We start from the raw sequence: 16,203 nt of genomic DNA, 5'->3' as shown, positions 1-16,203 counted from the left end.
ATCCATATGTCCCCACCAGTAATCCATCTGTCTCCAACAGTAATCCATCTGTCCGCCCCTAGTAATCCATCTGTCCCCACCAGTAATCCCCAATCCCCACCAGTAATCCATCTGTCCCCACCAGTTATCCATCTGTCCCCACCAGTAATTCATCTGTCCTCACCAGTAATCCCCAAACCCCACCAGTAATCCATCTGTCCCCACCTGTAATCCATCTGTCCCCACCAGTTATCCATCTGTCCCCACCAGTTATCCACCTGTCCCCACCAGTTATCCACCAGTCCCCACCAGTAATCCACCTGTCCCCACCAGTTATCCATCTGTCCCCACCAGTTATCCACCAGTCCCCACCAGTAATCCATCTGTCCACAACAGTAATCCATCTGTCCCCACCAGTTATCCATCTGTCCCCACCAGTTATCCACCAGTCCCCACCAGTAATCCATCTGTCCCCACCAGTAATCCATCAGTCCCCACTAGTAATCCATCCGTCCCCACCAGTTATCCATCTGTCCCCACCAGTAATCCATCTGTCCCCACCAGTTATCCACCTGTCCTCACCAGTTATCCATCTGTCCCCACCAGTTATCCACCTGTCCCCACCAGTTATCCACCAGTCCGCACCAGTAATCCATCTGTCCCCACCAGTAATCCATCTGTCCCCACCAGTTATCCACCAGTCCCCACCAGAAATCCATCTATCCCCACCAGTAATCCATCTGTACCCACCAGCTATCCACCTGTCCCCACCAGTAATCCATCTGTCCCCACCAGTAATCCATCTGTCCCCACCAGTAATCCATCTGTCCCCACCAGTTATCCATCTGTCCCCACCAGTATATCATCTGTCCCCATCAGTAATTCCCAGTCCCCACCAGTAATCCATCTGTCCCCACCAGTAATCCATCTGTCCCCACCAGTTATCCACCTGTCCCCACCAGTAATCCATCTGTCCCCACCAGTTATCCACCTGTCCCCACCAGTTATCCATCTGTCCCCACCAGTAATTCATCTGTCCCCACCAGTAATTCACAGTCCCCACCAGTAATCCATCTGTCCCCACCAGTTATCCATCTGTCTCCACCAGAAATCCATCTGTCCGCCCCTAGTAATCCATCTGTCCCCACCAGTAATCCCCAATTCCCACCAGTATTCCATCTGTCCCCACCAGTAATCCATCTGTCCCCACCAGTAATCCATCTGTCCCCACCAGTAATCCCCAATCCCCACCAGTAATCCATCTGTCCCCACCAGTAATCCATCTGTCCCCACCAGTTATCCATCTGTCCCTACCAGTAATACATATGTTGCAACCAGTAATCCACCTGTCCCAACCAGTTATCCACCTGTCCCCACCAGTAATCCATCTGTCCCCACCAGTTATCCATCTGTCCCCACCAGTAATCCATCTGCCCCCACCAGTTATCCATCTGTCCCCACCAGTAATCCATCTGTCCCTACCAGTAATACATATGTTGCAACCAGTAATCCACCTGTCCCCACCAGTTATCCACCTGTCCCCACCAGTAATCCATCTGTCCCCACCAGTTATCCACCAGTCCCCACCAGTAATCCATCTGTCCCCACCAGTTATCCATCTGTCCCCACCAGTTATCCACAAGTCCCCACCAGTAATCCCTCTGTCCCCACCAGTTATCCACCTGTCCCCACCAGTTATCCACCTGTCTCCATCAGTAATCCATCTGTCCCCACCAGTTATCCATCTGTCCCCACCAGTAATCCATCTGTCCCCACCAGTAATCCATCTGCCCCCACCAGTAATCCATCTGTCCCCACCAGTTATCCATCTGTCCCTACCAGTAATACATATGTTGCAACCAGTAATCCACCTGTCCCAACCAGTTATCCACCTGTCCCCACCAGTAATCCATCTGTCCCCACCAGTTATCCATCTGTCCCCACCAGTAATCCATCTGCCCCCACCAGTTATCCATCTGTCCCCACCAGTAATCCATCTGTCCCTACCAGTAATACATATGTTGCAACCAGTAATCCACCTGTCCCCACCAGTTATCCACCTGTCCCCACCAGTAATCCATCTGTCCCCACCAGTTATCCACCAGTCCCCACCAGTAATCCATCTGTCCCCACCAGTTATCCATCTGTCCCCACCAGTTATCCACAAGTCCCCACCAGTAATCCCTCTGTCCCCACCAGTTATCCACCTGTCCCCACCAGTTATCCACCTGTCTCCATCAGTAATCCATCTGTCCCCACCAGTTATCCATCTGTCCCCACCAGTAATCCATCTGTCCCCAACAGTAATCCATCTGTCCCCAACAGTAATCCATCTGTCCCCACCAGTAATCCATCTGTCCCCACCAGTTATCCATCTGTCCCCACCAGTTATCCACCTGTCTCCACCAGTTATCCATCTGTCCCCACCAGTAATCCACAGTCCCCACCAGTAATCCATCTGTTCCCACCAGTTATCCATCTGTCCCAACCAGTTATCCATCTGTCCCCGCCAGTTATCCATCTGTCCCCACCAGTTATCCACCTGTCCCCACCAGTTATCCATCTGTCCCCACCAGTTATCCATCTGTCCCCACCAGTTATCCACCTGTCCCCACCAGTTATCCATCTGTCCCCACCAGTAATCCATCTGTCCCCACCAGTAATCCATCTATCCCCACAGTGATTCATCTGTCCCCACAAGTAATCCATCTGTCCCCACCAGTAATCCCCAATCCCCACCAGTAATCCATCTGTCCCCACCAGTAATCCCCAGTCCCCACCAGTAATCCATCTGTCCCCACCAGTAATCCATTTGTCCCCACAAGTAATCCATCTGTCCCCACCAGTAATCCCCAATCCCCACCAGTAATCCATCTGTCCCCACCAGTTATCCATATGTCCGCACCAGTTATCCGTCTGTCCCCACCAGTAATCCATCTGTTGCACCCTGTAATCCATCTGTCCCCACCAGTAATCCATCTGTCCCCACCAGTAATCCCCAATCCCCACCAGTAATCCATCTGTCCCCACCAGTTATCCATCTGTCCCCACCAGTAATTCATCTGTCGCCACCAGTAATCCCCAATCCCCACCAGTAATCCATCTGTCCCCACCAGTTATCCATCTGTCCCCACCAGTAATTCATCTGTCCCCACCAGTAATCCCCAGTCCCCACCAGTAATCCATCTGTTGCACCCTGCAATCCATCTGTCCCCACCAGTATTCCATCTGCCCCCACCAGTTATCCACCTGTCCCCACCAGTTATCCACCAGTCCCCACCATTAATCCACCTGTCCCCAGCAGTTATCCACCTGTCCCCACCAGTTATCCACCTGTCTCCACCAGTAATCCATCTGTCCCCACCAGTTATCCATCTGTCCCCACCAGTAATCCATCTATCCCCACAGTGATTCATCTGTCCCCACAAGTAATCCACCTGTCCCCACCAGTAATCCATCCGTCCCCACCAGTTATCCATCTGTCCCCACCAGTTATCCACCAGTCCCCACCAGTAATCCATCTGTCCACAACAGTAATCCATCTGTCCCCACCAGTTATCCATCTGTCCCCACCAGTTATCCACCAGTCCCCACCAGTAATCCATCTGTCCCCACCAGTAATCCATCCGTCCCCACCAGTTATCCATCTGTCCCCACCAGTTATCCATCTGTCCCCACCAGTTATCCACCAGTCCCCACCAGTAATCGATCTGTCCTCACCAGTAATCCATCTGAATCCACCAGTTATCCACCTGTCCCCACCAGTTATCCATCTGTCCCCACCAGTTATCCACCTGTCCCCACCAGTTATCCACCAGTCCGCACCAGTAATCCATCTGTCCCCACCAGTAATCCATCTGTCCCCACCAGTTATCCATCTGTCCCCACCAGTAATCCATCTATCCCCACAGTGATTCATCTGTCCCCACCAGTAATCCATCTGCCCCCACCAGTAATCCATCTGTCCCCACCAGTAATCCATCTGTCTCCACCAGTTATCCACCAGTCCCCACCAGAAATCCATCTATCCCCACCAGTAATCCATCTGTACCCACCAGCTATCCATCTGTCCCCACCAGTAATCCATCTGTCCCCACCAGTAATCCATGTGTCCCCACCAGTTATCCACCTGTCCCCACCAGTTATCCACCAGTCCGCACCAGTAATCCATCTGTCCCCACCAGTAATCCATCTGTCCCCACCAGTTATCCATCTGTCCTCACCAGTTATCCATGTGTCCCCACCAGTTATCCACAAGTCCCCACCAGTAATCCCTCTGTCCCCACCAGTTATCCACCTGTCCCCACCAGGTATCCACCTGTCTCCACCAGTAATCCATCTGTCCCCACCAGTAATCCCCAATCCCCACCAGTAATCCATCTGTCCCCACCAGTTATCCATCTGTCCCCACCAGTTATCCATCTGTCCCCACCAGTTATCCACCAGCCCCCACCAGTTATCCATCGGTCCCCACCAGTAATCCATCTGTCCCCACCAGTTATCCACCTGTCCCCACCAGTTATCCATCTGTCCCCACCAGTTATCGTCCTGTTCCCACCAGTTATCCACCAGTCCCGACCAGTAATCCATCTGTCCCCACCAGTAATCCATCTGTCCCCACCAGTTATCCACCTGTCCCCACCAGTTATCCATCTGTCCCCACCAGTTATCCATCTGTCCCCACCAGTAATCCATCTGTCCCCACCAGTTATCCACCAGACCCCACCAGTAATCCATCTGTCCCCACCAGTTATCCATCTGTCCCCACCAGTTATCCATCTGTCCCCACCAGTAATCCATCTGTCCCCACCAGTTATCCATCTGTCCACACCAGTAATCCATCTGTCCCTACCAGTAATACATATGTTGCAACCAGTAATCCACCTGTCCCCACCAGTTATCCACCTGTCCCCACCAGTAATCCATCTGTCCCCACCAGTAATCCATCTGTCCCCAACAGTAATCCATCTGTCCCCACCAGTTATCCATCTGTCCCCACCAGTTATCCACCAGTCCCCACCAGTAATCCATCTGTACCCACCAGTTATCCACCTGTCCCCACCAGTTATCCACCTGTCCCCACTAGTAATCCATCTGTCCCCACCAGTAATCCATCTGTCCCCACCAGTTATCCACCTGTCCCCACCAGTAATCCATCTGTCCCCACCAGTAATCCATCTGTCCCCACCAGTAATCCATCTGCCCCCACCAGTAAGCCATCTGTCCCCACCAGTTATGCCCCCGTCCCCACCCGTAATCCATCTGTCCCCACCAGTAATCCATCTGTCACCACCAGTTATCCACCTGTCCCCACCAGTAATCCATCTGTCCCCACCAGTAATCCATCTGTCCCCACCAGTTATCCATCTGTCCCCACCATTAATCCATCTATCCCCACAGTGATTCATCTGTCCCCACCAGTAATCCATCTGCCCCCACCAGTAATCCATCTGTCCCCACCAGTTATCCATCTGTCCCTACCAGTAATACATATGTTGCAACCAGTAATCCACCTGTCCCAACCAGTTATCCACCTGTCCCCACCAGTAATCCATCTGTCCCCACCAGTTATCCATCTGTCCCCACCAGTAATCCATCTGCCCCCACCAGTTATCCATCTGTCCCCACCAGTAATCCATCTGTCCCTACCAGTAATACATATGTTGCAACCAGTAATCCACCTGTCCCCACCAGTTATCCACCTGTCCCCACCAGTAATCCATCTGTCCCCACCAGTTATCCACCAGTCCCCACCAGTAATCCATCTGTCCCCACCAGTTATCCATCTGTCCCCACCAGTTATCCACAAGTCCCCACCAGTAATCCCTCTGTCCCCACCAGTTATCCACCTGTCCCCACCAGTTATCCACCTGTCTCCATCAGTAATCCATCTGTCCCCACCAGTTATCCATCTGTCCCCACCAGTAATCCATCTGTCCCCAACAGTAATCCATCTGTCCCCAACAGTAATCCATCTGTCCCCACCAGTAATCCATCTGTCCCCACCAGTTATCCATCTGTCCCCACCAGTTATCCACCTGTCTCCACCAGTTATCCATCTGTCCCCACCAGTAATCCACAGTCCCCACCAGTAATCCATCTGTTCCCACCAGTTATCCATCTGTCCCAACCAGTTATCCATCTGTCCCCGCCAGTTATCCATCTGTCCCCACCAGTTATCCACCTGTCCCCACCAGTTATCCATCTGTCCCCACCAGTTATCCATCTGTCCCCACCAGTTATCCACCTGTCCCCACCAGTTATCCATCTGTCCCCACCAGTAATCCATCTGTCCCCACCAGTAATCCATCTATCCCCACAGTGATTCATCTGTCCCCACAAGTAATCCATCTGTCCCCACCAGTAATCCCCAATCCCCACCAGTAATCCATCTGTCCCCACCAGTAATCCCCAGTCCCCACCAGTAATCCATCTGTCCCCACCAGTAATCCATCTGTCCCCACAAGTAATCCATCTGTCCCCACCAGTAATCCCCAATCCCCACCAGTAATCCATCTGTCCCCACCAGTTATCCATATGTCCGCACCAGTTATCCGTCTGTCCCCACCAGTAATCCATCTGTTGCACCCTGTAATCCATCTGTCCCCACCAGTTATCCATCTGTCCCCACCAGTAATCCCCAATCCCCACCAGTAATCCCCAATCCCCACCAGTTATCCATCAGCCCCCACCAGTAATCCCCAATCCCCACCAGTAATCCATCTACCCCCACCAGTAATCCCCAATCCCCACCAGTAATCCATCTGTCCCCACCTGTAATCCATCTGTCCCCACCAGTAATCCATCAGTCCCCACCAGTTATCCACCAGTCCCCACCAGTTATCCATCTGTCCCGCCAGTAATCCCCAAACCCACCTGTTATCCATCTGTCCCCACCAGTATTCCATCTGCCCCCACCAGTAATCCATCTGTCCCCACCAGTAATCCCCAATCCTCACCAGTTGTCCATCTGTCCCCACCAGTATTCCATCTGCCCCCACCAGTATTCCACCAGTCCCCACCAGTAATCCATCTGTACCCACCAGTTATCCACCTGTCCCCACCAGTTATCCACCTGTCCCCACCAGTAATCCATCTGTCCCCACCAGTAATCCATCTGTCCCCACCAGTTATCCACCTGTCCCCACCAGTAATCCATCTGTCCCCACCAGTAATCCATCTGCCCCCACCAGTAATCCATCTGTCCCCACCAGTTATCCACCAGTCCCCACCAGTAATCCATCTGTCCCCACCAGTAATCCATCTGTCACCACCAGTTATCCACCTGACCCAACCAGTAATCCATTTGTCCCCACCAGTAATCCATCTGTCCCCACCAGTTATCCATCTGTCCCCACCAGTAATCCATCTATCCCCACAGTGATTCATCTGTCCCCACCAGCAATCCATCTGCCCCCACCAGTAATCCATCTGTCCCCACCAGTTATCCACCTGTACCCACCAGTTATCCACCTGTCCCCACCAGTAATCCATCTGTCCCCACCAGTTATCCATCTGTCCCCACCAGTAATCCATCTGCCCCCACCAGTTATCCATCTGTCGCCACCAGTAATCCATCTGTCCCCACAGTGATTCATCTGTCCCAACCAGTAATACATATGTTGCAACCAGTAATCGACCTGTCCCCACCAGTTATCCACCTGTCCCCACCAGTAATCCATCTGTCCCCACCAGTTATCCACCAGTCCCCACCAGTAATCCATCTGTCCCCACCAGTTATCCATCTGTCCCCACCAGTTATCCACAAGTCCCCACCAGTAATCCCTCTGTCCCCACCAGTTATCCACCTGTCCCCACCAGTTATCCACCTGTCTCCATCAGTAATCCATCTGTCCCCACCAGTTATCCATCTGTCCCCACCAGTAATCCATCTGTCCCCAACAGTAATCCATCTGTCCCCACCAGTAATCCATCTGTCCCCACCAGTTATCCATCTGTCCCCACCAGTTATCCATCTGTCCCCACCAGTAATCCACAGTCCCCACCAGTTATCCATCTGTCCCCACCAGTTATCCACCTGTCCCCACCAGTTATCCATCTGTCCCCACCAGTAATCCACAGTCCCCACCAGTAATCCATCTGTTCCCACCAGTTATCCATCTGTCCCAACCAGTTATCCATCTGTCCCCACCAGTGATCCATCTGTCCCCACCAGTTATCCATCTGTCCCCACCAGTTATCCACCTGTCACCACCAGTTATCCACCTGACCCAACCAGTAATCCATTTGTCCCCACCTGTAATCCATCTGTCCCCACCAGTTATCCATCTGTCCCCACCAGTTATCCATCTATCCCCACAGTGATTCATCTGTCCCCACCAGTAATCCATCTGCCCCCACCAGTAATCCATCTGTCCCCACCAGTTATCCACCTGTACCCACCAGTTATCCACCTGTCCCCATCAGTAATCCATCTGTCCCCACCAGTTATCCATCTGTCCCCACCAGTAATCCATCTGCCCCCACCAGTTATCCATCTGTCGCCACCAGTAATCCATCTGTCCCCACAGTGATTCATCTGTCCCAACCAGTAATACATATGTTGCAACCAGTAATCGACCTGTCCCCACCAGTTATCCACCTGTCCCCACCAGTAATCCATCTGTCCCCACCAGTTATCCACCAGTCCCCACCAGTAATCCATCTGTCCCCACCAGTTATCCATCTGTCCCCACCAGTTATCCACAAGTCCCCACCAGTAATCCCTCTGTCCCCACCAGTTATCCACCTGTCCCCACCAGTTATCCACCTGTCTCCATCAGTAATCCATCTGTCCCCACCAGTTATCCATCTGTCCCCACCAGTAATCCATCTGTCCCCAACAGTAATCCATCTGTCCCCACCAGTAATCCATCTGTCCCCACCAGTTATCCATCTGTCCCCACCAGTTATCCATCTATCCCCACCAGTAATCCACAGTCCCCACCAGTTATCCATCTGTCCCCACCAGTAATCCACCTGTCCCCACCAGTTATCCATCTGTCCCCACCAGTCATCCACAGTCCCCACCAGTAATCCATCTGTTCCCACCAGTTATCCATCTGTCCCAACCAGTTATCCATCTGTCCCCACCAGTGATCCATCTGTCCCCACCAGTTATCCACCTGTCCCCACCAGTTATCCATCTGTCCCCACCAGTTATCCATCTGTCCCCACCAGTTATCCACCTGTCCCCACCAGTTATCCATCTGTCCCCACCAGTAATCCATCTGTCCCCACCAGTAATCCATCTATCCCCACAGTGATTCATCTGTCCCCACAAGTAATCCATCTGTCCCCACCAGTAATCCCCAATCCCCACCAGTAATCCATCTGTCCCCACCAGTAATCCCCAGTCCCCACCAGTAATCCATCTGTCCCCACCAGTAATCCATCTGTCCCCACAAGTAATCCATCTGTCCCCACCAGTAATCCCCAATCCCCACCAGTAATCCATCTGTCCCCACCAGTTATCCATCTGTCCCCACCAGTTATCCACCAGTCCCCACCAGTAATCCATCTGTACCCACCAGTTATCCACCTGTCCCCACCAGTTATCCACCTGTCCCCACCAGTAATCCATCTGTCCCCACCAGTAATCCATCTGTCCCCACCAGTTATCCACCTGTCCCCACCAGTAATCCATCTGTCCCCACCAGTAATGCATCTGTCCCCACCAGTTATCCATCTGTCCCCACCAGTAATCCATCTATCCCCACAGTGATTCATCTGTCCCCACCAGTAATCCATCTGCCCCCACCAGTAAGCCATCTGTCCCCACCAGTTATCCACCAGTCCCCACCAGTAATCCATCTGTCCCCACCAGTAATCCATCTGTCACCACCAGTTATCCACCTGTCCCCACCAGTAATCCATCTGTCCCCACCAGTAATCCATCTGTCCCCACCAGTTATCCATCTGTCCCCACCAGTTATCCATCTGTCCCCACTAGTAATCCATCTATCCCCACAGTGATTCATCTGTCCCCACCAGTAATCGATCTGTCCCCACCAGTTATCCACCTGTACCCACCAGTTATCCACCTGTCCCCACCAGTAATCCATCTGTCCTCACCAGTTATCCATCTGTCCCTACCAGTAATACATATGTTGCAACCAGTAATCCACCTGTCCCCACCAGTAATCCATCTGCCCCCACCAGTTATCCATCTGTCCCCACCAGTAATCCATCTGTCCCTACCAGTAATACATATGTTGCAACCAGTAATCCACCTGTCCCCACCAGTTATCCACCTGTCCCCACCAGTAATCCATCTGTCCCCACCAGTTATCCACCAGTCCCCACCAGTAATCCATCTGTCCCCACCAGTTATCCATCTGTCCCCACCAGTTATCCACAAGTCCCCACCAGTAATCCCTCTGTCCCCACCAGTTATCCACCTGTCCCCACCAGTTATCCACCTGTCTCCATCAGTAATCCATCTGTCCCCACCAGTTATCCATCTGTCCCCACCAGTAATCCATCTGTCCCCAACAGTAATCCATCTGTCCCCACCAGTAATCCATCTGTCCCCACCAGTTATCCATCTGTCCCCACCAGTTATCCACCTGTCTCCACCAGTTATCCATCTGTCCCCACCAGTCATCCACAGTCCCCACCAGTAATCCATCTGTTCCCACCAGTTATCCATCTGTCCCAACCAGTTATCCATCTGTCCCCACCAGTTATCCATCTGTCCCCACCAGTTATCCACCTGTCCCCACCAGTTATCCATCTGTCCCCACCAGTTATCCGTCTGTCCCCACCAGTTATCCACCTGTCCACACCAGTTATCCATCTGTCCCCATCAGTAATCCATCTGTCCCCACCAGTAATCCATCTATCCCCACAGTGATTCATCTGTCCCCACAAGTAATCCATCTGTCCCCACCACTAATCCCCAATCCCCACCAGTAATCCCCAATCCCCACCAGTTATCCATCAGCCCCCACCAGTAATCCCCAATCCCCACCAGTAATCCATCTGCCCCCACCAGTAATCCCCAATCCCCACCAGTAATCCATCTGTCCCCACCTGTAATCCATCTGTCCCCACCAGTAATCCATCTGTCCCCACCAGTTATCCACCAGTCCCCACCAGTTATCCATCTGTCCCGCCAGTAATCCCCAAACCCACCTGTTATCCATCTGTCCCCACCAGTATTCCATCTGCCCCCACCAGTATTCCATCTGCCCCCACCAGTATTCCACCAGTCCCCACCAGTAATCCATCTGTCCCCACCAGTAATCCATCTGTCCCCACCAGTTATTCATCTGTCCCCACCAGTATTCCATTTGCCCCCACCAGTAATTCATCTGTCCCCACCAGTAATTCATCTGTCCCCACCAGTAATCCACCTGTGCCCACCAGTAATCTATCTGTCCCCACCCGTTATCCATCTGTCCCCACCAGTTATCCACCAGTCCCCACCAGTAATCCATCTGTCCCCACCAGTAATCCATCTGTCCCCACCAGTTATCCATCTGTCCCCACCAGTAATCCATCTGTCCCCACCAGTTATCCACCAGTCCCCACCAGTAATCCATCTGTCCCCACCAGTAATCCATCTGTCCCCACCAGTTATCCACCTGTCCCCACCAGTTATCCATCTGTCCCAACCAGTTATCCATCTGTTCCCACCAGTTATCCACCAGTCCCCACCAGTAATCCATCTGTCCCCACCAGTAATCCATCTGTACCCACCAGTTATCCATCTGTCCCCAGCAGTAATCCATCTGTCCCCACCAGTTATCCACCTGTCCCCACCAGTAATCCACCTGTCCCCACCAGTTATCCACCTGTCCCCACCAGTTATCCACCTGTCCCCACCAGTTATCCATCTGTCCCCACCAGTTATCCACCTGTCCCCACCAGTAATCCATCTGTCCCCACCAGTAATCCATCTGTCCCCACCAGTAATCCATCTGTCCCCACCAGTTATCCATCTGTCCCCACCAGTAATCCATCTGTCCCCACCAGTTATCCACCTGTCCCCACCAGTTATCCATCTGTCCCCACCAGTTATCCACCTGACCCCACAAGTAATCCATCTGTCCCCACAAGTAATCCATCTGTCCCCACCAGTAATCCCCAATCCCCACCAGTTATCCATCTGTCCCCACCAGTAATCCATCTGTCCCCACAAGTAATCCATCTGTCCCCACCAGTAATCCCCAATCCCCACCAGTAATCCATCTGTCCCCACCAGTTATCCATATGTCCCCACCAGTAATCCAGCTGTCCCCACCAGTAATCCCAAATCCCCACCAGTAATCCATATGTCCCCACCAGTTATCCATCTGTCCCCACCAGTAATCCATCTGTCCCCACCAGTAATCCCCAATCCCCACCAGTTATCCATCTGTCCCACCAGTAATCCATTTATTGCATCCAGTAATCCATCTGTCCCCACCAGTTATGCGTCTTCCCCACCAGTAATCCCCAATCCCCACCAGTAATCCATCTGTCCCCACCAGTTATCCATCTGTCCCCACCAGTTATCCATCTGTCCCCACCAGTAATCCCCAATCCCCACCAGTAATCCATCTGTCCCCACCAGTTATCCATCTGCCCCCACCAGTAATCCATCTGTCCCCACCAGTAATCCATCTGTCCCCACCAGTTATCCATCTGTCCTGCCAGTAATCCCCAACCCCACCAGTTATCCATCTGTCCCCACCAGTATTCCATCTGCCCCCACTAGTAATCCATCTGTCCCCACCAGTAATCCCCAATCCCCACCAGTTATCCATCTGTCCCCACCAGTATTCCATCTGCCCCCACCAGTATTCGATCTGCCCCCACCAGTAATCCATCTGTCCCCATCAGTAATCCCCAAACCCCACCAGCTATTCATCTGTCCCCACCAGTATTCCATTTGCCCCCACCAGTAATTCACCTGTCCCCACCAGTAATCCCCAATCCCCACCAGTAATCCATCTGTCCCCACCAGTAATCCATCTGTCCCCACCAGTTATCCATCTGTCCCCACCAGTTATCCACCTGTCCCCACCAGTTATCCATCTGTCCCCACCGGTAATCCATCTGTCCCCACCAGTAATCCCCAATCCCCACCAGTAATCCATCTGTCCCCACCAGTAATCCATCTGTCCCCACCAGTTATCCATCTGTCCCCACCAGTAATCCGCCTGTCCCCACCAATTATCCACCTGTCCCCACCAGTTATCCATCAGTCCCCACCAGTTATCCACCAGTCCCCACCAGTTATCCACCTGTCCCCACCAGTTATCCAGCTGTCTCCACCAGTTATCCATCTGTCCCCAACAGTAATCCATCTGTCCCCACCAGTAATCCATCTGTCCCCACCAGTTATCCACCTGTTCCCACCAGTAATCCATCTGTCCCTACCAGTTATCCACCTGTCCCCACCAGTAATCCATCTGTCCCCACCAGTTATCCATCTATCCCCAACAGTAATCCATCTGTCCCCACCAGTTATCCACCTGTCCCCACCAGTTATCCATCTGTCCCCACCAGTAATCCATCAGTCCCCACCAGTTATCCACCAGTCCCCACCAGTTATCCACCTGTCCCCACCAGTTATCCATCTGTCCCCACCAGTAATCCATCTGTCCCCACCAGTTATCCACCTGTCTCCACCAGTAATCCATCTGTCCCCACCAGTAATCCATCTGTCCCCACCATTTATCCACCTGTCCCCACCAGTTATCCACCTGTCCCCACCAGTTATCCACCTGTCCCCACCAGTAATCCATCTGTCCCCACCAGTTATCCACAAGTCCCCACCAGTTATCCACAAGTCCCCACCAGTAATCCCTCTGCCCCCAACCAGTTATCCACCTGTCCCCACCAGTTATCCACCTGTCCCCACCAGTTATCCACCTGTCCCCACCAGGTATCCATCTGTCCCCACCAGTTATCCACAAGTCCCCACCAGTAATCCCTCTGTCCCCACCAGTTATCCACCTGTCCCCACCAGTTATCCACCTGTCTCCACCAGTAATCCATCTGTCCCCCCCAGTAATCCATCTGTCCCCACCAGTAATCCATCTGTCCCCACCAGTAATCCATCTGTCCCCACCAGTTATCCACCTGTCCCCACCAGTTATCCATCTGTCCCCACCAGTAATCCATCTGTCCCCACCAGTTATCCATCTGTCCCCACCAGTAATCCATCTGTCCCCACCAGTAATCCATCTATCCCCACCAGTAATCCCCAATCCCCACCAGTAATCCATCTGTCCCCACCAGTTATCCATCTGTCCCCACCAGTAATCCATCTGTCCCCACCAGTTATCCACCTGTCCCCACCAGTAATCCATCTGTCCCCACCAGTAATCCATCTGTCCCCAACAGTAATCCATCTGTCCCCACAAGTTATCCATATGTCCCCACCAGTAATCCATCTGTCCCCACCAGTAATCCCGAATCCCCACCACCAATCCACCTGTCCCCACAAGTTATCCATCTGTCCCCACCAGTAATCCATCTGTCCCCACCAGTAATCCCCAATCCCCACCAGTAATCCATCTGTCCCCACCAGTAATCCCCAATCCCCACCAGCAATCAACCTGTCCCCACAAGTTATCCATCTGTCCCCACCAGTAATCCATCTGTCCCCACCAGTAATCCACCTGTCCCCACCAGTAATCCCCAATCCCCACCAGTATTCCATCTGCCCCCACCAGTAATCCATCTGTCCCCACCAGTTATCCATCTGTCCCAACCAGTCATCCATCTGTCCCCACCAGTAATCCCCAATCCCCACCAGTTATCCATCTGTCCCCACCAGTTATCCATCTGCCCCACCAGTATTGCATCTGCCCCCACCAGTAATCCATCTGTCCCCACCAGTTATCCATCTGTCCCCACCAGTAATCCATTTGTTGCACCCTGTAATCCATCTGTCCCCACCAGTAATCCCCAATCCCCACCAGTTATCCATCTGTCCCCACCAGTATTCCATCTGCCCCCACCAGTAATCCATCTGTCCCCACCATTTATCCATCTGTCCCCACCAGTTATCCATCTGTCCCACCAGTAATCCATCTATTGCATCCAGTTATCCATCTGTCCCCACCAGTAATCCCCAATCCCCACCAGTAATCCATCTGTCCCCACCAGTTATCCATCTGTCCCCACCACTAATCCCCAATCCCCACCAGTAATCCACCTGTCCCCACCAGTTATCCATCTGTCCCCACCAGTAATCCATCTGTCCCCACCAGTTATCCATCTGTCCCCACCGGTAATCCCCAATCCCCACCAGTAATCCATCTGTCCCCACCAGTTATCCATCTGCCCCCACCAGTAATCCATCTGTCCCCACCAGTTATCCACCAGTCCCCACCAGTTATCCATCTGTCCCGCCAGTAATCCCCAACCCCACCAGTTATCCACCAGTCCCCACCAGTATTCCATCTGCCCCCACCAGTAATCCATCTGTCCCCACCAGTAATCCCCAATCCCCACCAGTTATCCATCTGTCTCCACCAGTATTCCATCTGCCCCCACCAGTATTCCATCTGCCCCCACCAGTAATCCATCTGTCCCCACCAGTAATCCCCAATCCCCACCAGTTATTCATCTGTCCCCACCAGTATTCCATCTGCCCCCACCAGTAATTCATCTGTCCCCACCAGTAATCCCCAATCCCCACCAGTAATCCATCTGTCCCCACCAGTAATCCATCTGTCCCCACCAGTAATCCCCAATCCCCACCAGTAATCCATCTGTCCCCACCAGTAATCCATCTGTCCCCACCAGTTATCCATCTGTCCCCACCAGTAATCCATCTGTCCCCACCAGTTATCCATCTGTCCCCACCAGTTATCCATCTGTCCCCACCAGTTATCCATCTGCCCCCACCAGTTATCCATCTGTCCCCACCAGTTATCCATCTGTCCCCACCAGTAATCCATCTGTCCCCACCAGTAATCCCCAATCCCCACCAGTAATCCCCAATCCCCACCAGTTATCCATCTGTCCCCACCAGTAATCCATCTGTCCCCACCAGTTATCCATCTGTCCCCACCAGTAATCCATCTGTCCCCACCAGTAATCCCCAATCCCCACCAGTTATCCCCAATCCCCACCAGTTATCCATCTGTCCCCACCAGTAATCCCCAATCCTCACCAGTAATCCATCTGTCCCCACCAGTTATCCATCTGTCCCCACCAGTAATCCATCTGTCCCCACCAGTAATCCCCAATCCCCACCAGTTATCCCCAATCCCCACCAGT

The sequence above is a fragment of the Chiloscyllium punctatum genome, chromosome 21 (genome assembly GCF_047496795.1).
Source record: "Chiloscyllium punctatum isolate Juve2018m chromosome 21, sChiPun1.3, whole genome shotgun sequence".
Classification (NCBI taxonomy): domain Eukaryota; kingdom Metazoa; phylum Chordata; class Chondrichthyes; order Orectolobiformes; family Hemiscylliidae; genus Chiloscyllium; species Chiloscyllium punctatum.
This window is presented reverse-complemented; position numbering follows the sequence as displayed.